This window comes from Bos mutus, chromosome 17 (assembly GCF_027580195.1).
Source record: "Bos mutus isolate GX-2022 chromosome 17, NWIPB_WYAK_1.1, whole genome shotgun sequence".
Taxonomy (NCBI): domain Eukaryota; kingdom Metazoa; phylum Chordata; class Mammalia; order Artiodactyla; family Bovidae; genus Bos; species Bos mutus.
The window spans coordinates 59,585,695-59,613,556 of NC_091633.1; the positions used below are offsets into that span (position 1 = coordinate 59,585,695).

Below are 27,862 nucleotides of genomic sequence, written 5' to 3' on the forward strand. Positions count from 1 at the left end.
TCAGCCGCTGGACTACCAGGGAAGTCCCATTTCAACTATAAGTAGGAATTTTGTTTGTTTAGTATCTAGGAGGTGATGTTGGACCATAAAGAGTAGGCCAGAGCTGCTGGTTCATACACCAAGTATGAATGCAGGACATAATATTTAGATGCGTTGGTGTAATACTGTTGCAAATGTGCCAGCATGTTGCTTGAGAGTATGAGTGAGACCGGGAAGGAAATGTGAGCCGGGGTCATGCTTTGAGAACCTTGGGTACCAGGCCTTGAAGTTAGAAGTGTATTGGAAGCACTGCTAAACTAAACCTTTTTTTAATATTTATTTATTTGGTTATACCAGGTCTTAGTTGCTCCATGGGGAATCTTTGATCTTTGTTGCAGCATTTGGGATATTTTTTTTTTTCTCAATATGGCATTAGAACTCTAGTTGCAGCATGTAGGATTTAGTTTCCAGACCAGGGATTGGACCTGAGCCCCCTGCATTGAGAGTGTGGAGTTTTAGCCAATGGATCATCAGGGAAGTCCTCATTGAACTTTTCTGAGCAGGAGAATGACATGCCCAGATCACTCCCCTTGGGAGATTATTTCAGCAAGGAGAATTCTTTAAGGATCACCTGAGGTATGCAGGAGGGTTGGGGCACCACTCTAGAGGTTTAGGCATGAGATCAAAGCAACTGGGGGCATGGGAAAGGAAGGATATGAGACAGTGTCAAGAAGGATGGGAGTATCACATGGAAGGGATGAACCCATGGAAATTCTCCCATATGATTTAATTGGCAAGGCATTGATGTGACAGTTCAGCAGTTTAGTGCAGAGCCATTCATTCTTGGCACGACGTAGGGATCAGAACATTTGTTAGGTGAATTTGGAAACAACAGTTTGAACGGTAGGTGGTAAACTCATAAACTCAGGGGATCAGCCTTTGTTAATAATGGTTGAATTAACAGGTCAGATAAGCAAAGAGAACCCTATCGATTTATTTTAGTTTAGGAATTTGGTAGTTTTAATATTCACTGTGAGTTTGGGGGCATAGCAATATTGAAATTCCTTGTGGTAGAAAAAGGGAGGAAGGTCTTCAAAGACCTATCACTAGACCCAAATGGAAATGTGGTCTCAGAGAATAATCCTAAGCAAGGATTCCAGAAGGCCCCACACACTTCAAAAACTATTGAAATTCTTCCAAAATTCTACTGTCCCCAGGATATTTATCATCAAATGTCCACATAGAACTTTTACAGAGTGTACAGACTGTTTTGAAACTCTTACAGCCAACAGCTTTTGGGAAATTCTTAGAAGTATCATTAGATCTGAAATTTAGAGCTGAGAGTGAGGACCATCATGAGAAAAAAAGCATTACTGTGAAGTATGCTGTCCTCTGGGCTTCCCAGGTGATGCTAGTAGTAAAGAAACTGACAGCCAACACAGATAGACGTAAGACACTCGTTCGATCCCTGGGTTAGGAAGATCCCTCGGAGGAGGGCATGGCAACCCACTCTAGTATTCTTCCCTGGAGAATCCCATGGACAGAGGAGCCTGGAGGCTGCAGTCCATAAGGTCACACGACTGAAGCAACTTAGCATGCATGCACGCACACACATGCTCTACTTTAAGAAAGATGCCCATTGGAATTTTCACGGCCATTCTATTACAGACTTATTTCTTCAGCAAATATTTGAGTGTCTACTGTGGTAGGTCTGTGCAAACTTCGGGGATGTAACGGAAAACAAACTAAATAGAGCTCCCACCTTCATATTACTTAGAAGGCTGTAGTCTTCCCATGAATATTCAACAACACGCCTAAATACATCTGTAACTACAAGCAGTTCAAAGTTCTCTGGAGGGAAGGGTATGATGCGAGAAGAAAGGGACATCAACATCCAAAATGTATGAATCTCGCCACCCCATTCTCACTGGAACCCCCCCCTTTACTTTTGCCTCCTGCTTTTTTCCTTCTAGTTTTACTGAGATGTGATTGATACCAGCACTGTATAAGCTTCAAGTGTATAGCATAATGACTTGAATGACATACATCATGAAATGATGACCGAAATAAGTTTAGTGAACATCCATCATCTCTCCTAGATATAAAATGAAGGGAACTTCCTTTATTAATGTGAAGAACACCACACCAGTGATTCTTGGCAGGCTCCTTCCCGGGAAACATTCACTTCAATTCACTTAAAAAGCACAAACTCTACATTGCATTTATTTTTTCTGTAGAACCATCTCCTAACATAAGCTTTTGGGTTCATAGTTTGCATATATAAAATTTGCAGCCAATTTTAAGGGCCCACCTTTTGGTAAGTGATTAATGATTGATGGACAAACTGCTTACATAGCAAAATGAATTTGTCTTCTGTCCCATGATACCTGCTTTTCTGTGAGGATCTGGTCCACCTCCCTAGCTCAGCCCATCCACTTTCTCTGATCATACTGCTGAATCTTGCCATTATCCCAGACTGTCCCAGCTCCATGATTTTAATCTCCAGCGTCCCATTCTCAGACTGTTCCTCAGCTTTGGGAGTGGTTCCCAGCTCCAGCAATGGTTAGCGCTCTCCCCAACCCCAGACCGTCATTCCTTTGATCTTCTCACCTTTCCATCATCATCACACTCTCCTGTGTCCTCTCCTCCCTCCTTATCATGGCTTTTCAGAGTCTCTCCCTTGCCTACCCCCTCCGCTTTCTGACCCTGGTTCCCTCCATCACATCCACCTGCAAAACCCCAGCTCTGCCCCCTTAGGCCGACCGAGGCTAGAGGGAAAGCCACAGCCATGCTGACTGGCCTTGCTTTAAATTCATGACCACTAACCTCAAACAGGCACTTAATAGCGCTGCCTGGCAAATTTGCTCTCAAACTCTTCCTCAGAAGAGAACCATCATCTCATGTCTGCTCCTCTCTCTTTCAACCTCCAGCATCTCTTCCGCCCTCACCAATTCTCAGAAAGTAGGGTCTGTGGCTATTTCACCAAGATAAGAGAAGCAGAGACAAGAGAACATCCCTGTGTTTCCAGCTCTGCAGTCACCAGCCCGTCTGTAGCTGGCTTCACACACTGCCTTCCTTCCCCTGCTAGCTTCTCCCCGCTTCAGCACGGAGGCTCCTGGCTCTTCCGTGAAAGGGGAAAGAAGACTCAGCGTCAGGGTCCTTTGCACTTAGAAACTCTCACTGCAAATCCCATGGTAGGCTCCCTCTTCCTTTAGGACTTTTTGACAGGAAGGTTTTTCCCCCTCCATGGACATAGCCGGGCTTCTCAGGTGGCGCTAATGGTAAAGAATCCGCCTGCCAAGCTAGGAGACAACGCAGGTTCGATCACTGAGTAGGGAAGATTTGCTGGAGGAGGCCATGGCAACCCACTCCAGTATTCTTGCTAGGAACATCCCATGGACAGAGAAGACTGGTAAGCATTCTTGCAGATTGATTCATTCACTCATTCCTTTCCCCAACAGTGTCAGGCTCTGCTCTAGGCACAGCGAGTACAGCGATGAATAGACACAAAATCCTGCAGTTTTGGTGAGGGAAATACTTAGGTAGTGATAAGTGAAGTGTCCTCGCCAAGCAGGGAACGAGGATACAAAGTGTATGCATTTGGTGGAGATGTGGTAGGGGTGGGGTGAGATTTTAAAGTTGACCAGGGTAGGCCCCATTGAAAGAGGAATGTTTAAGTGAAGATGGGAGAGAGGTGAGGGAGACTCTCGTGTGCGCATCTGAGGGAAGGGCTTTCTGGGGAGAAAGCAGCTCGTGCAAAGGTCCTGAGGTGTGAGTGTAGCCTGGTTGATTCCAAGACTTGTGAGAAGATCACGGTGACTCAAGGAAGGAGCAAGAGATAGAGCAGGAGCACAGGTAAGGAGAGTAAAGGGAGGCAGGAAGGAAAGTTCATGAAGGGCCTTCTCCACATTGTGAGAACTTTTGAGTGAAATCGGGAGTCAAGGGAACATTTGGGAGCATACAATGATATCAAGGCAACCCACATTCAAGTTTTCACAACTGTCTGAATAAGGTCCTTTTAAAAACAGTTCAATTTTCTATTTCCATTGAAAGAAATACCTGGCAACCTGGGGCAAAATCAAATTTCATAGCATGTGTGGACATGAGTTTGGGTAAACTCCGGGAGCTGGTGATGGACAGGGAGGTCTGGAGTCCTGCAGTCCATGGGGTCGCAAAGAGTCGGACATGACTGAGCGACTGAACTGAACTGAACCGTGCTATTAGTAATTATCATTTGGGGCTACTAGGCTGGAGAGGGCGATGGCACCCCACTTCAGTACTCTTGCCTGGAGGGCTGCGGTCCATGGGGTCACTTAGGGTCAGACACGACTGAGCGACTTCGCTTTCACTTTTCACTTTCATGCATTGGAGAAGGAAATGGCAACCCACTCCAGTGTTCTTGCCTGGAGAATCCCAGGGACGGGGGAGCCTGGTGGGCTGCCGTCTATGGGGTTGCACAGAGTCGGACATGACTGAATCGACTTAGCAGCAGCAGCAGGCTGTGCTGGGAAAGGTCATCTATAGGTTAAAAAAATTAACAGCTCTATGTCTTTTTAAAGCTTTCCCCCAGAATCCAGGATCCAAACATGGGTTAATCATCAGGTCTTTTTAAAAAACAGCTTTATTGAAATAAAATGGACATGTCATATAAGTTGCCCACTTAAAGTGTACTGTTCAACGAGCTTTAGTATATTTGTATAGAGTTGAGCAATGATGATCACAGTCTAATTTCATTTTATTTATTCATTTATTTTGGCTGCACTGGGTCTTAGTTGCAATATGTGTGCTAAGTCGATTCAGTTGTGTCTGACTCTGTGACCCTATGGACTGTAGCCCGCCAGGCTCCTGTGTCCATGGGATTCTCCAGGCAAGAATACTGGAGTGGGGTGTCATCCCTTCTTCCAGGGGATCTTCCCAACCCAGGGATGGAACCCATGTCTCCTGCATTGACAGGTGGATTCTTTACCTCTAGCGCCACCTGGGAAGCAGTTGCAGTATGCAGGATCTTCATTTGAGGCATGTCGGATCTAGTTCCCTGACCAGGGCTTGAACCCTGGTCCCCTGCTTTGCGAGCATGGAATAGCAGCCATTGGACCACCAGGGAAGACCCAGACTAATTTTAGAACATTTTTGTCACCCCCTAAAGAAACTCCATAACCTTTGGTTATCACACCCTACCCTCAGCCCTTCCATTCCCCCCAAACATAGGCAACTATCATTCTACCTTCCAACAGGTGTGCCTGTCCTGGATATTTTGTATAAATGGAAGGTTACAATCTGTGGTCTTTTGTGTCTGGCTTCTTTCACTTAGCATAGTGTTTTCAAGTTTCATCCATGTAGCTTGTGTCAGTGCTTCCTTCCTTTTTATGACTGATGGGGAAACAGTGGAAACAGTGTCAGACTTTATTTTGGGGGGCTTTAAAATCACTGCAGATGGTAATTGCAGCCATGAAATTAAAAGACGCTTACTTCTTGGAAGGAAAGTTATGACCAACCTAGATAGCATATTCAAAAGCAGAGACATTATTTTGCCAACAAAGGTCCGTCTAGTCAAGGCTATGGTTTTTCCAGCAGTCATGTATGGATGCGAAAGTTGGACTGTGAAGAAAGCTGAGCGCCAAAGAATTGATCCTTTTGAACTGTGGTGTTGGAGAAGACTCTTGAGAGTCCCTTGGACTGCAAGGAGATCCAACCAGTCCATTCTAAAGGAGATCAGTCCTGGGTGTTCTTTGGAAGGACTGATGCTGAAGCTGAAACTCCAATACTTTGGCCACCTCATGTGAAGAGCTGACTCATTGGAAAAGACTCTGATGCTGGGAGGGATTGGGGGCAGGAGGAGAAGGGGACGACAGAGGATGAGATAGCTGGATGGCATCACCAACGTGAAGGACATGAGTTTGGGTGAACTCTGGGAGTTGGTGATGGACAGGGAGACCAGGCATGCTGCAATTCATGGGGTTGCCAGAGTCGGACACGACTGAGCGATTGAACTGAACTGAATGTTCCATTATATGGATGTAGCATACTCTCTTTATCAAAGGAGGGTTTGAGCAGAGGAATGACCTGATCAGAGTGGCATTTAACACGGCTCACTCCACCTATTGTTTCACGGAGTAGACAATGAAGAATTGTGTCAAATGTTGATTTTAGGGAAACTAAGACAAGCCCCAAGAATTGATCTATAACTGCTCAAATCATTTAATGAACAAATTAGCATAAATAGTGTGACTGTGTATAAACAGGGTTTACATATTTTGAGGGACTTGTTGCATTTCCTTTGAATAATTAAACATGGAATGCAGAAATAATAAAATAGCTAGTAAGAATTTTAAATGAATGTGCACATGTAAAAGTACATGAACAATTGGAGAGTACCATTAATTTTCTAAAAATACTGGTGGTAATGGTTCTTTTGGTACACGTGAAGTTTATTCCTCAGAATAATTATTCGCCTCTAAACATAACTCAGCATTATGGTAATTATCCAAGATTTCGTGCCAGCTTACAGAGAGCTGGCCAAGAGAAAAATTAAATCTTACAAAAAGACACTGTCAATGTCTATGCAGATCAGGTTGCTGGGAGTTCGTTTTATTTGGGGAAGTTCATGTCATTTGAAAGACTTAGAAACTGGATGGAAAAATTGTAAAGTTCTATTGTGGCATTTGTCATCTGGAGCAACGAGGTAACCAACTGGCATCATTAGATCCCGAACTGGCATAAAACACACGTATTGATTGATTCAAGGTTTGGTATAAACACAGGCAATAGTCATTAGGTTATCCAGTTCTGGGTACGAGCAACTTCTGGGGCTTGCAAATCACTGAGTAAGTGAGGGGCAAGGAAAATTAGACAGTAAAAAGGCGAAGCTCGAAAGGTAATTGTCAAAATGCACTCCGCGTTTCCATTGCGGTTCGGTGGGCACGGTGGGAGTGTGGATGAACATTTTGGAAATAAACACTGAAAGCGAAACTTCACCGGCAGGTAAGGCGCAAGTCCGCTCCCCCTGGACTCAAGGAGGCAGGGGCAGTAGTGTTTTCTCCTTGGAACAAGCGGGGCGTGGGGCTGGAGGCGGGGAGGCGGCGCGGGCCCAACGCTCGCGCCGGCAGGGCCGGGAATTTGGAGAGGATCCCTGGTCGGGCGGCGGCGGCGCGCGGGTGCGCGTGTGAGCGAGCGAGCAGGCGGGCGGGCGAGTGCGCAGAGTATTGGCAGCCGAGGAGTGGAGGCTGGGCGGCTCCGACTCCCTGACGCCAGCGCGACCAGATCAATCCAGGCTCCGGGAGCGAGCGAGCGGGCGAGCGAGCGAGCGAGCGGGCGGGCGGGAGGAGGAAGGAGAGGCCGAGCCGCTGAGCCCGGGCCGAGGCTCGGGGAGGGACCCTGCGAGCGCAGCGCGGCGCAGCGCCCGGCCACCCGGACCGGGGCCGCGGGGGACCCGGCTCGCCCGGCCAACTCGTGCGCCCGCGCGGATGGGCGCGCAGCCAACTCGGTAAAACGAAACAGACCCGAACCCAACTTTCCTCTCCGTCGCGTCCCCGCCCTCCCCTCGGCGCCCCGGTTTTCCAGCGCCGCCGCCGCCGCCTCGGGCTGGGGCGGGCCGGGTGGCCGCGACGGAGCGCGGGGCCGGTAGCGCGGGGCCGGTGGCGCGGGCTGCGGCGGGGAGGGGGTCTCTTCCCCGCGTGGGGCGGATCGGGGGACCCCCACCCCCGCCCATGATGGCGCCTCCCGGCCGCTCTAAAGAAGCAAACCTGCCACCTTTTGCCCTCGGCGCCGGACCAGCCGGGCAGGGCTCGGGCCGCGGTGCCCCTCGCGTCTTTGTTGGGTCTGCGGTGGGGAACCGGGCTCCCGGGCTCCCGGGCTCCCGGCCCTGGCTGCGCCCGGCCCTCCGCTGCCACCCTCCCCCTCCGCCCGTTTCCCTTTCCCTTCCTGCAGCCGGGCCTGGGCGGTCGGCGCGGCCCGCGGGCCCATTGTGTCCCGCGCCGGCCCGGGCGACCCCTGCGGGAGTCGGAGGGCGGCCGCCGGTGCTGCCCTTTCCGCGGAGCCGGGCTCGCGCCAGGGGGACACCCGGTGCCCTGGGTCCCTCCGCGTGCGGGGCGGGTTCCCTCCTCTGCCCCCACCAGCCTCTTGGGGGTCGAGGTCAAGGAAAGTTCGCACCGAAATTCCCTCTAATTTATTCAAAGGTCTGGCGGCGGCGGCGTGTTAATTTTTTTTTTTTCTCTTCCGCCTACCCCCCCTCCCCCCCGCCGAGTCGCAGTGTCGTCTCATTCCTTTCCCTTTCCCGGATTCGATTGCCTCACTGCATGTGTGTTTGTGAGTTCGCGGTGCAACAACTGTTCATTTACTCTGCGCTCGGTCTTTGTTAAGTGTTTCTCGGGGTTGTTGCTGCGGGAAGGTGGGGGTGGTGGGTGTGAAAGAGATGTGGGCTTGTTTTTCTAGTTGATTAATATATATATATATTTATATATGAAGGCTTCCAGGGAGAGCGTTTTCTTGATGTACTTTGGGAAGGGCGGGGGAACCGATGCCTGCAGGATCTTACAACTACAGTAGCTGCGGCTTTTGTTTATTTTGCGGCGCGGACGTTGTTTCCATGCACTTGCAAGATTGCCGGTAAGGCACTTCCCTTTCTGAAAATCCGGGCGCGTCTCCCAACCATCTCCCGAGAAAGCATCGTTGTCGTAAGGGCTGTGACAACCGGCCGCTTGTTTGTTTCCCCTGAGGGTCTCTTGCCGTTGTAGCTGAAGTTTCTTGAGTAGGTGGAATGACACAGAAGTTGCCTGATTTCTCGGTGTGCTGTTCTGCTGCTGAAACTTTGAGCACGCCGCTCAATCGCAGAATGCCTTGATTTCAGAACATTTCTCGCTCTCGTGGCCTGCCGTGGATAGCGTGCTTACATTCAGGAACACAATGAGAAAACTGTTGTCTGCGCTGTGTTGATTTTTCTTGTTTCTGATTACCGCCTGATGCTTTATTGGAGGTAGGAGAGCTGTACTGGAGCCACAATTGAAAAAGAATCAGGCCCGAATCAATGTTCACGGCCCCGCGATTTTTCAGTGGTATAAATATTTTGCATCAGTGTTATTCTGTTGGAGGGGCCAGGCCTGAATATGCTGTAACTGATTTAAGTGTTTGTGCTCTCCTCTCCCTCTGTCCTTCCCATTTGCAGTTATTTGATATTTCTGTGCAGGTGGTGTACATTTGTGCACTATTGCAATTCTTTAGGAAACTGTAACCAGGGTTTGGGAGATGGTTTTCTAGAGGTGGGTGATGCCAAAGCCTCTGGAGGATCCGGGCAGGATCGGGTTTCTTCTGAGGGTAGGGATTTGTCCTTGATTTAGTTTTGACCGCTCCAGCCATAGGTATGTAACGAAATACAATTTTCCTTTTTCAGTGTCCTTTGGTGTTATACCCCTGAAGAGCTGATGACCTTTGCATTTTAGAGAAGTGACAATTTTTAGGCCATTTAAAATGTTAACTTATACCTCTTGGAATTCAGTTTTCTACTGAGCTCAATGAAGCATTAAAAGGAAGTGTCTCATTTTTCCAAATACATTTATTAGTTGAAAACTAAATTGCAGTTTGTAATTTTGATTTCTAGTAATTCTGGGTTTAATAACTTGGTTAGATTGGAAAAAGAATAAACTTGAGTGTAATTAGATGAGTATATTTAAGCTGCAGTCGCCGCCATAATCAAGGCCAAGTTGTGTGTGTATAAAAGATCTCATTTGTGTAGTCTTACAAGGCTAATGGAGGCATCATTGAGGCTTTATAAATAATGTAAGTTGTGTATAATGTAGAGTCTCCAGAGACGGCACAGAAAGCATCATTACCAGCCTTTTCAACCTGCTTGAGATCTTAAATTGATTTACAGCACTGAACTGGTGCAAAATGATACATCAGGATGACATGGGGTCAGCCTGTAAAAGTCTATGATGTCAGCCTATTAGTTCAGTCATCATAATTAAACCATATTACAGGGGCAGCTGAGCAGGAGTCTGGCGTTATCCTTCAGATATGGGTGGTACATGGATTCTGTTTATAGCGGAAATGCGGAACTGCTGAGGAACTCATATTTCTGGAAGAGAAGAAAGGCTTCCAGAACTCTGAGTTTCTGAAAAGAATTGAAGATAAATTAAGGGATGTTAAGTCTGCGTTAAGTAGCTTTCCATTTGGTAGTGGACAAGCAGATGCTTTGGGGATGCTGATAAGGACCTTTGCAGCTTTGATCCCTGCACTGAATCATGCTTCATGTGATCTTGAATTTAACTTGGCCTTAGGGACCTTCTAAAATATCAGAGGACCACATACTTCGCATCTCTGATCCTTAACATGGAGTTGCACTATACTGATGTATCTGCTGATACGTTATTTCTTGAACTAATCAGTTACCAGGTCTCTATTGAAAACAGACACTAATATTTGAATTGAACATATGAACAGTTCAGGAAAAAAAGATCCTTATTTTTTGCTTAAATTTCTGGCACTCCTTATTCAGTGTATCTGTCATCTGGGGATGACAATCTGGTAGCCATATTGTGCTGTCCAATCTGGTAGCCATAACCACATGTGGGTATTTAAATTGAAATTAATTACAATGAAATAAAAATTCATCTTCCCAGCAGCACTAGCCACATTTCAAATGCTCAGCTAATGTGGCTTGTGGCTACCACATTGCACAAGGTATGCACAGAATGTTCGAATCGTCACAGATGGACAGTGTTGGGCACTGCTCCTCTAGAACCTTCGCCTCTCCTCATCCTTGCTTTCTACTCATCTTTCAGCTGCTACTCTGCCTGTTACGTCTATGGATGAGTTTGTGGGGTCAGAGACAAAGAGCTACATCACTTAATTTTGCTGTTTACTAGTTGCTTTTGTTAAAAAAAGCTTGGAAGTAACCATCGAAGCTGCTGCCTAAAATGAGGTTGACTTTTCTGTGGATCCTATTTATCATTGGTGTCATGGACTCTGATTTGGAGCTTTGGGTAGGAGAAATAATAGTAGCTGATTTCCGCCCCCCACCCCCCGGGTTTTTACCATATCCTTGTCTTTAACGCTCATATCTCATTTAAGCCTCAAAACTTGCCTAAATACTGTTGTCACATTTTACAGGTAAGGAAACTGAGTTCAGAGCAATTCATTGTCTTGCCTCAGGCTACGTACCTAGTGGTTATATTCTTCGCAGTGATATGAACAAGGCAGCCTCACTCTAGAGTCTGTCTTTTTTTAACTGTTCTCCCCCTTTTTACTTACTTTTTTAAATGGGAGGGTAATTGCTTTACAGTGTTGTGTTAGTTTGCTGTACAACAATGTGAATCAGCTTTAAGTATATATGGAATCTTTTCTCATAGCTCAGTGGGTAAAGAATCTGAAAGGCAGGAGACCGGGGTTTGATTCCTGAGTCGGGAAGATCCCCTGGAGAAGGAAATGGCAGTCCAGTATTCCTTCCTGGAGAATCCCATGGACAGAGGATTCTGGCAGGCTACAGTCCATGGGGTTGCAAGAATCAGACATGACTTAGCACCTAAACCACCACCATAATATATGCTTCTGTCTTGAGTCTCCCCCCACCCACCCATAGAGCCTCGCTTTTAAATATATTAATATATCTAGAGTACCTAACGCAACATTGTTCTGCTGGGCTTTATTATTCTGGTATAGACATAGCTTTACTGTTATTTTTACGCTTTTAGGCAAATTTGCCTTCTCTTATTGTGCTCTACTGGGTCATCTTCTGTTGTCTTTTAAGTGCTTAAGAAAGGAAATATAATGATCCTACGTATCTAAGCAGAACATAATTGGAGGAATAATTCTGGCATAAAAGTAATGCATTTCAAAGCCAAATTAGTTTTATCTCTGCTTTTCTGGAAACCGGTCACTTTCTTTTCCCTTGCTTTTTTCTTATATAAAAGCACAAACTGATGGTGCTAAAAAAATGTTCCAGTAGTTCTGTTTATCTCATTAAAATTAATCTCCCTTCAGTTGGTAAACACTGCATCTTGAGATGCAAATCGTTCACTGCAAATTCTTTGGAAAACTTTTTTCTTTACATTTAATGTCTACTTTAGTGTAGTCTTGTAGTTTAGCCATTGTTAAATTTGGGTAGGGGGGCAGGGCCATCAGGGCTGTTTAAGAAATCTGATGAAACCCTGGATCCTCTGTCTCACTTGCATCCTCTAATCCAAACATGCTTATTTGCTCTGGTAAGCTTGTGTGTACACAAAAGTACCCCAATTGCGTGATATTTCAGGTGAAGGACATCCATGGGCCTGCCTTGCCAAGTGTGCTCATAAACACAGGATTTGTAATTTCCTTTACAAAGAGTAGAGATACTGAGTGTTAAAAACTGCTCGGATGACTTTCTGCTCCAGTTGGTTCCTATCGAGTTGAGTTGAGCGATCGGGCGTCAGGGAGGGACGGCGGACTTGCCTGAAGTCACCAGCCAGTGATTGGAGGAGGGAAGCCCATGCTTGGATCACTCTCACTGTCAAGTTCCCAGGTGTTTGTTTTTTATCCACCATGCCTGCAGTGTTCCTGGGCTTCCCTGGTGGCTAAGATGGTAAAGAATCCGCCTGCAGTGCAGGAGACGCTTTATTCCTGGGTTGGGAAGATCCCCTGGAGGAGGGAATGGCAACCCATTCCAGTATTCTTGCCTGGAGGATCCCATAGACAGAGGAACCTGGTGGGCTACAGTCCACAGGGCCGCAAAGGGTCGGACACAACTGACCAGCTAACACTTTCACAGTGCTCCTGGGGCTTTTGGTCTGATTATATACAGCGTTAATTGGGGAGGGGAGGGAAGAAGCATTATTTGGCACGATACTGACTTTGTGTGCCCAACATTGTTTGAGATGATAAGGGATAAAGTCTGATAGCCTCACAGAGACTTTTTTACACATTAAAATTGATTTTTTTTTGAGAGAAGGAAAAGAAAATGCCTCATTTAATCAATGAAACCTTTCTAGAAAATGGGAGATCCAAGATACAAAGCTCAAATGAAATCAGGCAATTCTGCTATATGAATCTCTTTCAGCTCTCAAAAAAAAAAAAAAAAATCACATTTCCCACCAAAAGCTCAAGATTGAGGTATTTAGGGAAGGAGCTGGGGGGTACTAGGGAGAGAATTGGAAGGTCTAAGGAGAAAAGGGATATTTAAATATAAAAATGTAGAGAAATTTGCCATTAGTTATAAAATGACATTGAGGTTGATGAAGTATTCTCTGTTGTACTTCTGTTTGTGGTTTTTCTTTTCTTTTTGAATCGCTGTTATCGGTTTATCGTAAAAGGGTATGTAAGTCAGGAACAGCCAGATGGAAGAGATGCACAGGACAGTACCAGAAAAAGTGCTCCATGCCCTCTGCAGGCACCCCACTCTCATAGCATCTTTTTTTTTTTTTTTTTTTTTACCAAGGCTTGCTTATTTATTTGGCAGCATCAGATCTTAGTTGCCACACGTGGGATCTTAGTTGCCACACATGGGATCTTTGTTGTGGCACATGGACTCTCTAGCTGTGGCTTGCGGGCTTAGTTGCTCTGTGGCTTGTGGGATCTTAGTTCCCCAACCAGGAATTGAACCCGCGTCCCCTGCATTGTAAGATGGACTCTTAACCACTGGACCCCTGGGGAAATTCCCTTTAAAAGCGTCTTAATGTGTATTCACCAGCCTGGAGGCTCTGGTCTTAACATTTTGGTACCAAGATGAGCAGGACATGCTTTAATAGCAAATAGAGGCATCTCCGTTTTGCCTTGAACTGAAATCTCTTGACTCTTTATATCCGTTTTCTGTTATTACCTCGTAGTGCAGCTATTCCAGCTAATCTGGTGATCTGTCATCTGATTTGCTCCAAAAATACCTGAAGTATTTTTAATACTTCTTCTGGAGTTACTTTCTTTAAAAAGAAAACAAAAAAAGCTAAGCTAAGTTGCATGAATGTATTTACTTAAAATCTAAGTCTAATCTTCACTTTGTTGTTCATTATTTTTTTTTTACATTTTAATAATCATGTTATTAGTAACAGAAGAATCTCCACTAGTATTTACATAGTGCAAAAAAAGCTGTTATTACCCCTAAAATGTGATATAGCAGTCATCCTTCATAACAGCAAAAGAACAATAGGAAAATCCCTTCATGTTATAATTGACACTCATTTTGCTAGTTTTAAATTAGAACATTACAATGAAGACCTTAAATTATAAATTGATGTGGTATGTTTAGAAATTAAATTACAAAATAATACAAATCCTTTTAAAGTATAATGTGCCAACAAAGTTTAATTAGGATTCAGGTTTCAGATTAGGCAAACAGTTTGATTCTGTGAAGTATATAAAGTTTGGAAAGAAGAAGGTAGGAGGAAGATAAATTATTTCACAACCTTTTTTTTAAAGATCAAAAAAAGATACAGTGTTTAAACAGATAAGTTAATGTTCTACCTTATTGGCTGCAACATATAGAAAATACTTACTTTTTTTTTTTTTTAAGCAAACTGTGTTCATTATTAAGATAGTGTCAGTTTTAAAGACATACTGCTGATCCTAGGCAAAAAAGTAACATTTACAGCTATTGCTGGCTGACTTGCAGAAGTAGCAGGCCCTGTAGAACATTCATTTGCATAATGAAAACTGTCTTTCAGACGGGAAAAACCAATCTTTAATAAACGGTTCAACTCCAGTAACTGCATCAGGTTTCTAGGCAGATACTGGAAAGTGCAGTATTTGAGCAGTTTAACTTAACATCTTTGTGATTTTTTAATAAGCTAAAATGAGAACTTTAGGGAAGATTCTCTCTTGAAGATAAAGCTTCAGACTACGGTTTGAGGGAGTCCCTGCCTGGCAATTCTCCCAAATCTCTGCTTGGTTTGTGTGCTCAGATAGGAGCCTTATTTAGAACCCAGGTCTATGGTGCGTGGATTGATTACTTAACTAATTTTCTTGAGACAGACAAGCCTGTGTTTCAAGGAACACATACAACATACACAACAGTTATGCATTTATATGCTTTTAACCTCATAATGAAAATACAATTTCACTAATGTCATGTTTACGAAAAGGATGGAGGAGTCTAGCTTTTGATTCAAAAATATATGCATACTTATTTAATGCTTTTTTTGTAGTTTCCTTTTAATTTTAGGGCAGCTATATTGTATTTTTTCCTACAATCTCAAATAGTTAGGGTATAGTTACTCAAAGTATTCATTCATTTTACCTCTCTTTGTCTATCTTTTGTGGTTTCTTTGCGGTGTGCTTTTGCAAAGTTGAAGTATTTCAGACCTCTATAGTTTTTTTTTTTTTTTTTTTTTTTCGAATACCACAAGAGAAAAAGGGAACTAATTATCTTTCAAGTATTATAATTAGGCATTAAATTAAGTCATTATTTAGTTAGCTAAATGCAAGATCTTTTTGTTTTTTTTCAACTGAAAGAGAACATGTCTTTTTAATGGAGGATAAGGGTATGAAATGTCTCCTTACTTGATAATTTTGATGTAGTAATGAGCATATGCTTCACTTAGTCAGCAAATCTATATTAGTTCAGAGTGGCTCAGTAATTAGTGAGAAGACAGAAAAAAGTGAAAAATTGGATGCAACACTGCAAGAGTTGTTACATAGTGTTAATAATATAGGGGTAAGTTGTACAGAGAGCACACATGAGGTCTTCTGTGGTGTGGAAGGACCTGTAGGTTTGCATGGGCCAAAGGATGAGACCTGGGGGCAGAGGAGCGGCTTGGAAGACTGGAGGGAACATAAGCGTTAAGAGAACTTTCTGCCGTGATAGAAATGTTCTGTAACTAACGCTGTTGAGCATTTAAAATATGGCTAGTGCAACTGGGGACTACATTTTTAATTTTCGTTAACTTATGTTTAAATAGCTACCTAATTAACAGTGAGCTCTTTTTTTGGACAGCACAGATCTGGAGGCTAGCATGCAGCTCCAGAGGGTATTCCTACAGGGGGTATTCCTGACAGGGTCCTACAGGGCAGCGGTCCCCAACCATTTTGGCACCAGGGACCAGTTTCATCCAAGACAGTTTTTCCACAGACAGAGGTGGGGGTGGGGAATGGTTTGGGGATGCTTCAAGCACGTTACATTTATTATGCACTATCAGCGTGATGTGCACCTTCTGTTATCATTACATTGTGATATATAGTGAAGTAGTTATACAACTCACCATAGTGCAGAATCAGATCATCAGGCATTAGCTTCTCACAAGGAGCGTGTAGCCGAGATCCCTCACATGCCCAGTTCTCAGTAGGGTTCGCGCTCCTTTGAGAATCTAGTGCCGCCCGCTAATCTGACGGGAGGCGGAGCTCAGGCCGCAACTGGAATGCTGGGGAGCAGCTGTAAATACACATGAAGCTTCCCTCGTTCACCCGCTGCTCGCCGCTCACGTCCTGCTCTGTGGCCCAGTTCTTCACTGTGGGTTGCTGTGCCTGGAGTAGGGACCCCTGCTGTAGAGTGAGGTAGGAGAGGTGCTCCCCAAGGGGGAATTGGATGGGGATTTGAGGACCTCAGCATGCCTGAATAAGGAAGCATTGGGAAGTCACTGAAGGTGTTTGAACATGCAGTTTGCGCTGGAGAGGGTAAAGCCCATGTGCCAGCAGATTGATAAGAAAGCACTTTGAGTTGTCTCTCTGATGGAGTGGGTTTTGTGAGTGAAAAAAACACTTGGTAGTTATTTGACTATAGAGTAATGGGAAAGAGAGATGTCAGAGATTATGCTTAAGTTTCCAATCTGTGCGTGCATAGATACTTAGTCGTGTCCAGCTCTTTGACTCCATGAACTGTGGCCCTTTGGGCTCCTCTGTCCATGGGATTCTTCAGGCAAGAATACTGGAGTGGGTTGCTGTTTCCTTCTCCAGGGGATCTTCCTGACCCAGGGATCTAACCTGTGTCTTCTGCGTTAGCAGGCAGATTCTTTACCATTGGGTCAACTGGGAAGCCCTTCCAACCTGAGTGGGTAGAAAATTAATAAAGCTTTTACTTAAGAACAGAAAAGAACTGGTTGTGGAAGGAAGGTTGTATGAATGATAAATTAGAACTGACAGGTTGAATGTAACGTGGTGTACCCAAGTATTCTGCAGGCAAGTTAGAGACACATAGCCAAGCTAAAGTCTACGGAGGGGCTCGGAGCTCTCTGTGGGCTCCACGTAGTAAGCTGCTGGGAAGGACAGGGGAACATCTAGGAATGGATGGGCATTTGGGGAGGGTCACGAATGGAGACACTCTTCCGCTGATGCCCGCAGTTAAGAACTAGTAGAAAGGAGAGGGATGTTTGAAGTAGACCAAAGAAGGAACTGGAAGAAAGGTGTGGGGTCAGAGGAGTTAAGCCAGGAAGCCAAAAGGAGAGAGAACCTAGAGGAATCTCTGGGGCGCGTGTTGTATGGTTCAGGGTGAAGGAGAGGAGGTCAGCATTCATCAAGTGAATGCAGCTGAGGTGAAGAGTGCGTATATTAAGAGAAATAGTCTTGTACGCCCTCGAGTGACTTACGTTTCAAAATTGATGAGACTTCTTCATATTTGAAGTGGAAACAGTGTCAGATTTTATTTTTTGGGGGCTCCAAAATCACTGCAGATGGTGACTGCAGCCATGAAATTAAAAGACGCTTACTCCTTGGAAGGAAAGTCATGACCAACCTAGACAGCATATTGAAAAGCAGAGACATTACTTTGCCAACAAAGGTCCATCTAGTCAAGGCTATGGTTTTTCCTGTGGTCATGTATGGATGTGAGAGTTGGACTGTGAAGAAGGCTGAGTGCCGAAGAATTGACGCTTTTGAACTGTGGTGTTGGAGGAGATTCTTGAGAGTCCCTTGGACTGCAAGGAGATACAACCAGTCCATTCTGAAGGAGATCAGCTCTGGGATTTCTTTGGAAGGAATGATGCTGAAGCTGAAACTCCAGTACTTTGGCCATCTCATGTGAAGAGTTGACTCATTGGAAAAGACTCTGATGCTGGGAGGGATTGGGGGCAGGAGGAGAAGGGGACGACAGAGGATGAGATGGCTGGATGGCATCACTGACTCGATGGACAGGGAGGCCTGGCGTGCTGTGATTCATGGGGTCGAAAAGAGTCGGACACGACTGAGCGACTGCACTGAACTGAACTTCATATTTGAAGGTTGAGGGAAAGAAGTTAATGGACAAAGAACCAGCACAGATGATGGAGTTAGTGATCTGGAGACGGTGACGAAACCACAGTCATGGTAAGGAGGGAGACTGCGGAAGAGTCAGATTGGGGTCCATAGAAGAGAGGGAAGCAGATGGCGGCGCTCATGCCAGCTTGCGCTGGTTTCCCCAGTAGTGGAGGAGATAGGTCAGTCCCTCCACTGGGATAGTGAGCGGGCGTGGAGGATCAGAAAACGGTACTGAAAGTGTGAGAATAATGGAGACATTTGGGAATAACCGTCATCGGTGGCATGCTAGGAAGTCTATGGAGAACTTAAAGTTTGAACAGCCCGGGGAAGCCTGGGGTAAAGCTTGATGTGGCTGTAGAGCGGACTAGTAATTGTTGCTTTTTCATGTTGATACAACTTGGTGGCCTGAAAGTAAGGTTGAAGAGGAATGCTGGCAGAGATGACTCTGGCCTAGGGAGAGCAAACAGGTTAGGAAATGAGGCGTTGGAGTCAGGTCGCCTGGGTTTAAGTCCATGCTCCTAGCATTTACTTACCTTTTTTTTTTTTTTTTTAAGCTTTGAGAAAGCTACCATTAACTTTTGAATGTCAAGTTTCCTCATCTGAAAAACAGAGACAGTAGTCGCAGCCTCAGGATTGATATAGTAAGATGAGTTATCCTTCCATATTTCATCCAAGATGCTGCTAGTCATAAGATGTTATTTCATATGCTGCTGAGGAAAAAACCATCATGTGGGGACCACATACCATTGATTGTAAATTTTCTGGTTTGAAGCGGGTGCATCTTGCCGTCAGTGACGTAAAGAATACATGAAGGACTTAGCCTGGGACCTGGCACGTAGTGAGCATTCAGAAAATGTTAGTGTTCATTTGTAAGAGGCAATGTGATTTTGGAGTCTAGAATGTTAACGAGAGCAATATCGAATCCAGTCTAGATAAGGGGTCACAGGTTCTAAGGCATCTAATGCATTAAATGAATTGAAAAGGGTTAAGCAATGAGAATCCCAATAAATGAAATTGTAAAATATCAGGTTTGGGAATTTGTAGAGCACGTGTTTCCCTGACAATTCCAGATAAATCTTTTTAAGAAAAGTATAGTAATTGAATTAAGCAAAGAATCTCCTTTGATGATTATTAAAAGCTGTTTAAGTTGCCCAGAGCTTTTAAAAGTATTCTGAATTTATCTTTGTGCTTTTCTTACAGTGTTCATCAGTGTTAAAAAAATTTTTTTTTGAATCAGAGAATACATACTCAGTGCAGAAAACTTCTGGCATGGATTCTTGTCATAATGTCAGAATGGAAGGAGGGGATTGATTCTTGATAGTCATTGATTAAGTGAATTGATTGTCATTTTCAAAAGATAGTGGAAGGGTAGTATTAATAGCTACCTATAGAGCTCTTCTTTCTCATCATGGCTTCAAAGGCAGAAACCATAAAGGAAAAGTTTATACATTGAACATCTGTGTGACCAAGCACACATTCATGAATGAGCACACACAAAAACACAACCTTTCAAATCTGCAGCAAGTTACTTTTCTTTGTAAGAAACGTTTTAAATCAATAGGAAATAGACCCCTGCAGAAAATTGGTACATGTATCCAGAGAGTATCATACCAAGTCAAGTCAGACAGACAAAGACAAATATCATAGGATGTTATTTATATGTGGAATCTAAGAACATAATACAGTGGCCTTAACTGCAGAAGAGAAACAGACTCACAGACAGAAAATAAACTTATGGTTTCCAAAGGGGAAAGTGAGGGAGGGATAAATTAGCGATTTGGGGTTAACAGATACACACTACTGTATATAAAATAATCAGCAGGGGCCCACTGTATAGCACGGGGAGCTGTATTTAATATCTTGGTATAGTTCGTACTGGTTTGTTGCTGTTCAGTCTCTAAATCATGTCTGACACTTGTGACCCCATGGACGGCAGCACACCAGGCTTCCCCGTCCTTCACTATCTCCCAGAGTTTGCTCAGATTCACATCCATTGAGTTGGTGATACTATCTAACCATCTCAACCTCTGCTGTCCTCTTTGCCAGTGAGTTGGCTCTTAGCAGACTGTAGTCGGCCAGGCTTCTCTGTCCGTGGAATTCTCCGGGCAAAAGTACTCCGGGCAAAAGGGAGTGGGTAGCCATTCCCTTCTCCAGGGGATCTTCCCGATCCAGGGATTGAACCCAGGTCTCCTGCATTGCAGGTGGATTCATTACCATCTGAGCCACCGGGGAAGCCCAGTTTATAATGGAAAAGAATCTAAAAAGAATATAATCAAAATAATTCTGCTGTACACCTGAAACACTATTAACTAACTATGCCTCAATAAAAAGATAAATAAATTCTGATAAAGTTGGTAAAGGGCATGAGCAAGCAATTCACAGACAAATGCAAACTAATAGCATGAGATGTTCTGCTGTGTCCTGGATGAGACTCTTCATTGGAATGGGGACAGCGTCTTCTCTTTTACTTGACGGTATCATTCTTGTGGACCAGGAAGGATCAGTCTGGGGAAACTGCGCTTTTCTCACTGAAGGAAAGGAAGCCAAAATTTTCCTGCCCCCTGAGAGAAGCAGGAGTACAAAGAGGTACCTGATAAATCTAGGTTGGCGTTTTAAGAGACAAGTCAGCTCCATCCCATTTCCTTAATGTTGCCCCACGCCCCTCATGACTTCGGGCTCGGAGTCTCCTTGTTAGCACGTGAGGTGTTCCCAGCACTTCGGGGCTGCCAGTTCCAGGCAGTTTCTCAGTCAGCTGGCATGATCAGTGCACCTTAAGGATGCCAGTGCTTCATAGAGCATAGCGAGATGGGCCTTTCTCTCCCCGCTGAGTCGTGGTATTAGATTTGATTCATTACAGTGTCTTCTTTTTCATGAGAGACACAGCGATGGTCTTGAAACATGGTTGTGATTATTGAGCTAGACTGGCTCATAAGGTATTAAAAATAACAAGTTCCCTCACATAGTAAAGCCTTGTATAAAGTGAAAAAAATTTCAAGTTAGGCATCAGCATTTAATTGTCTCTTAAAGGTAATACTGTAAGTCTCCTACATACAAACAGGTTCTGAGAGCCCATTCGTAAGTCCAGCTTGTTGGTAAGTCGGACAAAGTTAGCCTAGGTAGACCCAACTGACACAATCGGCTGTATAGTAGTACTGTACTGTAATAGATTTATAATACCTTTCACATAAATAATACATTAAAAACATAATAAAGGAACCATTTTTAATCTTAGAGTACTTTGAAAAGTCCAGTAGTAAGGTACAACAGCTGACATGCAGGGGAACACTTGCATCTTGAATGTCCGCAGCTTGAAGGTTCGTGTGTAGGGGACTTACTATAGTTAAGATTGTGGGTGTAAGAAAGGCTTTTCATGTGACACCAGTTGGTGGTGGGGTCTTTACCTAACTGAAGTACACTCAGTCTTATCTCAGCATTCAGTTTTTACCCGGCCGCTGGACAGAAGAGAATTTGTTGGCATCTTCTGCCCCACCATCTCCTTTCTTTTAAAATGATCTGCAAATATTTCAGCATTTGGCAGGGGGCGGGGAGGCTTTTGAATCTCACCTACAGGCTTACCCCTGGGCCTGTTGCCTTTCCTCTTCATTCCTAAGTCCTTTTGGGGGTTGGTGACTCAGAGCAGGGGGCTTGAATAGGTAAGCATTAGGCAGGCACATCCCTCAGACTCTTTAAACGAAGTTGGGAAGAGCCATGCCGGCACCGAGACTTTTGATTTTATCAAAGTGTGTCTTTAATTTTATGGGAAGCCTTGCAAAGGGAGTGGTAACGCTGCAGTGAGTGTCTCTGTAGGAATTACACCTTCAGCCCTCTGCCGTCCCATCTGTTAGAGCTTCCTGTTGTGCTGTGTCCGTTGCTGGCTTTGCAGTCTGGTATAATTAATAACAACCTCTTTCTTTCCCCAGTGTTCGTGTTGTGTGCTCAGGACTTCTATTCAGTTTGTTCAAGCTCGAGAGAACGTTTGATTCGTTTCAAATGGTCGTCTGTTAAACTGTGAACAAAATTAACTTGATTATCGTTGAAATGATCAGCATTCAAACCGTGTTGATAGCGTTTATTTGCATGGAAACGCTGAAGACTTCTGTCTTGTCACGCTGTGCGCGCTGAGATATTGATCTGTAGTCCAGGAAAGCCTCCTTTAAAAATAGGTGCACCCTCACTGAATGGTTCTGCTTTTTGTTGAGCCGGTGTTAATCGATTCTGCAAGTATTTCACACGTCCAGCACTGAGTTCTGTCTCGGGGAGGGAGAGAGCAGCATCTCAGTCAGTGTTTTCCCTGCAGAAGCAGTCTTAACTACCGATAAGAGGAGACTATGATTCTTTGGTGGCTCAGAGGGTAAAGAGTCTGCCTGCAATGCAGGAGACCCAGGTTCCATCCCTGGGTTGGGAAGATCCCCTCGAGAAGAAAATGGCAACCCACTCCCGTATTCTTGCCTGGGAAATCCCATGGATGGAGGAACCTGGCGGACTACAGTCCATAGGGTTGCAATGAGTCAGACACGACTGAGCGACTTCACTTTCACTTCATGATCATACAAAAAGTTGAATAACAAGCCATCATTATTCATGTTATTGTATCTTTGAGGGTGTAACTCCAGTAATTGGGAAGGCCTTTTAGAATCAAGGGATTGGAAAGAAATTGGATGCAGTTGATAGAACTCCTGTGTCCTGCCCACTTCCAGCTTAGTGGATGGATTCTTTCAGCAAGTTTTTGAGAGTCTTTTATTTGTACTTCTGTTGTTAGTGTCTCTCTTAGCTTGATAAAGTTGACATAAGGAGTCATAAATGTAGGATTTGCACCAAGAGCTTGTAACTTTGGGGAAAACATAAACCTTGTGTAGTTCGCTTCTGTTTTAATAACTTTTATTAGTGTTATCTTAAAGAGAATGGCCACCCACTCCAGTATTCTCACCTGGAGAATTCCATGGACAGAGGAGCCTGGCGGGCTACAGCTCATGTGGGTTGCAAAGAGTTGGACACGATGGAGCGACTGACAGTTTCACTTCACTTTCATTCAGCTTATAGACTGTGTTCCTTGAGGGTATGTGGACCGTGTCTTTATGATTTTTGTGTTAGCCCAGTGATTCTCACTTTGCATATCAGAATCCTGTGAAGGACAGCCACTGCACAAACACCAGGGCCCATCCCAGGGGGTCTGATTTGGGGGTTAGGGTAGGGAGGGTTTAAAAAAAGCATCACAGATGAGTTTCAACTTAAAGCAGCATTAAGAATTGTCGGCTTGACACATGGTAGTTTTGAGTGAATTTTTTCATTTTGATGTCTTTAAATACGTGTCAGGAAATAGGACCTGTGGCGTGTTGTAGGTCCCTTGTGAGTACGAACGATGTCTTGATACCCAGCAGTGCTAGGTGCCGGGTAATACCTATCCTTGGTGCTCCATGCTCCCCAGGCAGTTCTGAGGGTTACTGTTTTCCACCCCCTTTTTTCCTCTGAGGAGAAAAGAGAATTATGTGTCTTTGAAAGCTTCCCCTTTTCCCTTCTTGAAGGAATCAGCAATTCCTTGTGTGCTGGAGTCTAGAGGTGAGGGCTCATAAAGACAGCGGTTGGGACCCGAGGCCCCAGGAGCTCACAAAGAGGAGAGGAGTGTTAGAGGAGAGCAGAGGCCGTCCGCGGAGTTAGTCTGGAGGAGAGCGGAGGCCGTCCGCGGAGTCCGTCCGGAGGAGAGCGGAGGGCGTCCGCGGAGGCCGTCCGCAGGAGAGCCGAGGCCGCACGAGCGCTTGGGCGTTCACAGCTGTGGGGAGGGCAGGGCTGTTACCACCAGCGTCTCATGGGCAGAGGCCAGGGATGTGGCCCGAGGGTGAGAAACCCTGGACCAGGGGAGAACCAAGGGGACCAGGAGGCCGATGGGACCCAGAAGTGGTTGTGTCCCTGACCGCTGTTGCTGCCACACCTGTCTGCTGTTGGCTGTGTCCTTATCCCCTCCCCCAGATCCTCCAGAGTTGAGAGTGCGGTGTTTTGCCCCTCTCTCTAGATAGCATTGTGACTGCCATCTGTGTATGAGCCATTAAAATGAATATCTTAGTATTTTCTAGAATAAAATGTGATAGTTGGCAGAGTCCTTTAATTATTTTCCATCTCTACATTTACTTGAATGGAACAGTGTTAACCTCATGAAAAAAAAAAGAGCCAGTAACTTTTGTTCTGTTTTGTGTATATTTTCAGTAAAGGACCTGAAGTAAAACTGGAAGAAAGCATTAAAAAAAAAAATTTAGTCAATCTCTGAGAAAATCAGAATGAAAGACTTTACAATCTTAACAGAGGCTGGCTACTAAAAACTTATTTTTTTAATGTTATTTCTTAGTAAGTTAAAGTTGCTCAGTCCTGTCCAACTCTTTATGACCCCACGGACTATACAATCCTGGAATGAATGGGTAGCCTTTCCCTTCTCCAGGCGATCTTCCCAACCCAAGGATTAAACCCAGGTCTCCTGCATTGCAGGCGAATCCTTTACCAGCTGAGCTACCAAGGAAGCCTAAGATTACTGGAATGGGTAGCCTGTCCGTTCTTCAGCAGATCTTCCCGACCCAGGAATCAAACCAGGGTCTCCTGCATTGTAGGTAGATTCTTTACCCGCTGAGCTACCAGGGAAGCCCAAGTTATTTCTTAGAGCATCATTTATAAAGGAAAGGTTTGAAATAGCCCAAGTGTTTCCCTTTTAGGAGTGGATAAGAAAATACAGCCTGTACTTCTTCTTTTTTAAAAAAGAAAAAACCTTGAAAAGTTCTGGAGATGATGATTGTGATGGTTGCATAATGGTGTGAACATACTTAATGCTACTAAAGTGCACATTTAAAATGGTTAAAATGAAAATGTATGTTTCGTATATTTTCACACAATAAAAAAGTGCCATATGAAAGAGAAAAAAAAGACTACACAGTAATTGGTAAAAATAAACTAGATTTAAAAAAGAGAATAATCAGTGAGAATGTAAAGAAAATGAATTTCTTAAGAGGAGTTTAATTGTAATGTTCCGCAGACTCATCACAAGAAAAGAATATTAATACTCAAACACATAACGTGGGCTGTTAGTGTGAAGTAATAGTGCTAATTGCCTTGTGTCTTTGTTGAGTTACAACTTCTTATCCCTATTTTAGGCTCTTTAGATGAAAATGGACTTCATCTCGTACTTGCTGCCCTGGTAAAACTCTTGGTTTTTCCATGTTCTAGGAAAGTGGCAAGATACCAAGAAGGAAGACAACACCAAAAACAAAAGTTGGGGTGGGAAGGAGCTAGAGGGATTAAAATAAAACTGTAAGCAAATCCTTGCTTGTCTCATGCATCCTTTATGCATGAGACAAAGGAGGAGGTTATTCAGGAGAAGCAGGATGGTGGAGGGGGTGCCTTGGCAAGCCCTTAACCTTTCTGCACTTTGGTTTCATCATCTCTGAAACAGTGTTTACGTCATGGGATTCCTGTAAGGATTAAGAGAGTTAATAGGTATAAGTGCTTGGAACACTGCTTGGTGCTTCATTGTGGTGGTGGTGGTGGTGGTGGTGGTGATAGCAGAAGGCTTTTCTTGCTCTCTCTGAATACTTGAGCTGTGTTGGAAATTGACGGCGACCATGGATACACTCTTGCCTGATGTTTCCCATAGAACCACTGGCTTGACAGCCCTTTGAAGTGGGTGGTGAGAGTTTATGGAGTCCTCGAACTGGGATATTTCAGATATTCTGTAAAGACTGCTGCCAGTAGGATGAATTTCGAGAGGAGGACTAGAGTGATTTCTGTGACGGAATAGGTTTTTAAGTTTTTATAATAAAACCATAGTTAACTCTCTCATCTATATATTTTCCACAGCAATATTAGAATTTTGAACGGGCATTTCTTTAGAATTTGCTATGTTCTCAAGAGTATAGAATAGTGTTATGATTAGTGTAATAAGCAGAATATGCTAAGGAATGAAAAACTTCTTAGACAAAAGTATAATACATATTTGAGAAGTAATGGTTAATTTTTATTAAGGCTGCTTTGGATTATCCATTCTGTAGTTCATCCCCACTAATGCACGTGGTTGATAGCTTAAACTCGTTTGGATTTCTGCATCAGGATAGGTAACAGAAAGCCTGGGGTGCACAGGAGATGGAGTCGTGGTGAAGAAATGGCACAGGTTTTTGTCCACCCTCCCTTAGATAATCACAGAGCCTGAAGACGTCCTGTGACTCTCACCGCAGTCAGCCTGATGGCGTGGCTCTTCCACCCTCCACGCCTCCCCTCCACTTAGCAACTGTGAGCTTGGTGGTGCTGGGAACTGTAGCCTGCCCAGTTTTCTTCTACTGTACCTTTATGTAAGCCCTTACAAAATTTTTCAGTTAAATAGTGAATTAGTGGAGAGTAAAGTTGCTTAGAAAGTTGAACATACGGAGGAGGAGAACTTGCATTCGGAAGCCTTCCAAGTGCACTTTGTTTACTGGGCTTTTCCATCCCCACTGGTAAATACCTGACTCTGGGGAGGCTAACAGGTAGAACTGGACTAAACAACTGACCTGAGGCGAAAGAGGTCTAGGTTTGGGGTACAGGTCTCACCTCATTCTGTAGGTGACCCCTGCTCGTACCCACGGCATCATTTCCCTAACCCGATGAAAGACAAGCGCTTCTGCTGCTTTTTTGCCCTTAGCTGGAGGGAGCTCTTGCTGAAGGGTAAAGCGGGCGGCCGCTCTTTGCTCAGTTTCTCCTCCTGAAGGCCTGTTAGTCCAGCTTGGGTTTTTGGCAGGTTGAAAACAAGATGTCATTGATTGTGAAGCGGAGTGAAATCTGGCTGATCTCCATGTTTGTTTCAGCGGTTATGTAAACTTAGATTTTGAGGAGTTATTTTATTCTTCCAAATAACAGATTAACATACTGGGAAAGGACAGGACCGAATTGCTTTTGAGGTATCTGATTAATACAGAACATTTCTTTGGTAAAAAAAATTCATGCATTGAAAAATGTGAAGGATATTTGAATTATTAATGGAAGGGGACTGGAATGGGGAGGAAACTTATTTTTTGTTATAATATGCCATTTTGTAAAATTGAGTTTTTTGATCATGTGGTTGAACTGCTTAATAAAACAGTACATTCCCATCAAATATCCTGTTCATCCAGAATTAGGTCATATATCCCAAATCCATATATAGGAATACATTTCTGTGAAAATCCTAGTTCAGTGATAATTCTGTTCTATACAGAAACACTTTCAATGTTTTTTTTTTTCTTTATAAAAATATAAATCTTGCCACCTGTTAGTCATAATATTGTCTTCTGGGGCCATGTAGAACAAATCTCTTAACCTGCTTTCAGTTTTTATTTGTTTTTATTATTGGGGTTTTAAAATTGGAAACAGTTATTGGTTGTAAGTAAAAATGGTCTGCTCACCTCCTCTCCTCTCCACCAGCTCACTCCGTAAAGTAACTGCTTGTTCAGATTTGTTTCTTTCCTGGCTTTTCAAGGTACACGTATATTTCACATGTACAGGTTTTGTTTCTATTCGAGTTTTTAAAATGAGATTGTACTGTGTGTAGTGTTCTGCAGCTTTTTTTTTAACTGAACAATTAGCATGTGGTTTTTTTTTTCCATGTTAGACATGAAAGGCTGTCCTCCCCCTACTTTTTTAACGGTTAATATCATTGTCGGGTGTACTATAAGTTACTCATTCCCTTATTGTTAGACCTCTGGGTTATTTAGTACGTGAGTGGTCTTGAACGTAGATCATGCTCATCTGAGGATGCCGCTTCCCTGGGAGCTGTTTC

The 27,862-nt window shown here is 44.1% G+C and overlaps 1 protein-coding gene across 3 annotated transcripts in view; it reads left to right on the forward strand.

The window, feature by feature from the left end:
* The first annotated feature begins 7,182 nt into the window (after positions 1–7,182).
* SMAD1 (SMAD family member 1) overlaps positions 7,183–27,862 on the forward strand; it is an 83,121-nt gene continuing 62,441 nt past the window's right edge. For 2 of the 3 annotated variants that reach the window (XM_070386603.1, XM_070386602.1), the window contains exon 1: positions 7,183–7,462. The gene's annotated coding sequence lies outside the window, so the exon portion shown is untranslated. Of the gene's footprint in view, positions 7,463–8,431; positions 8,584–27,862 lie in introns of those variants that run through there. The other variant, XM_070386605.1, reaches the window with a different exon arrangement.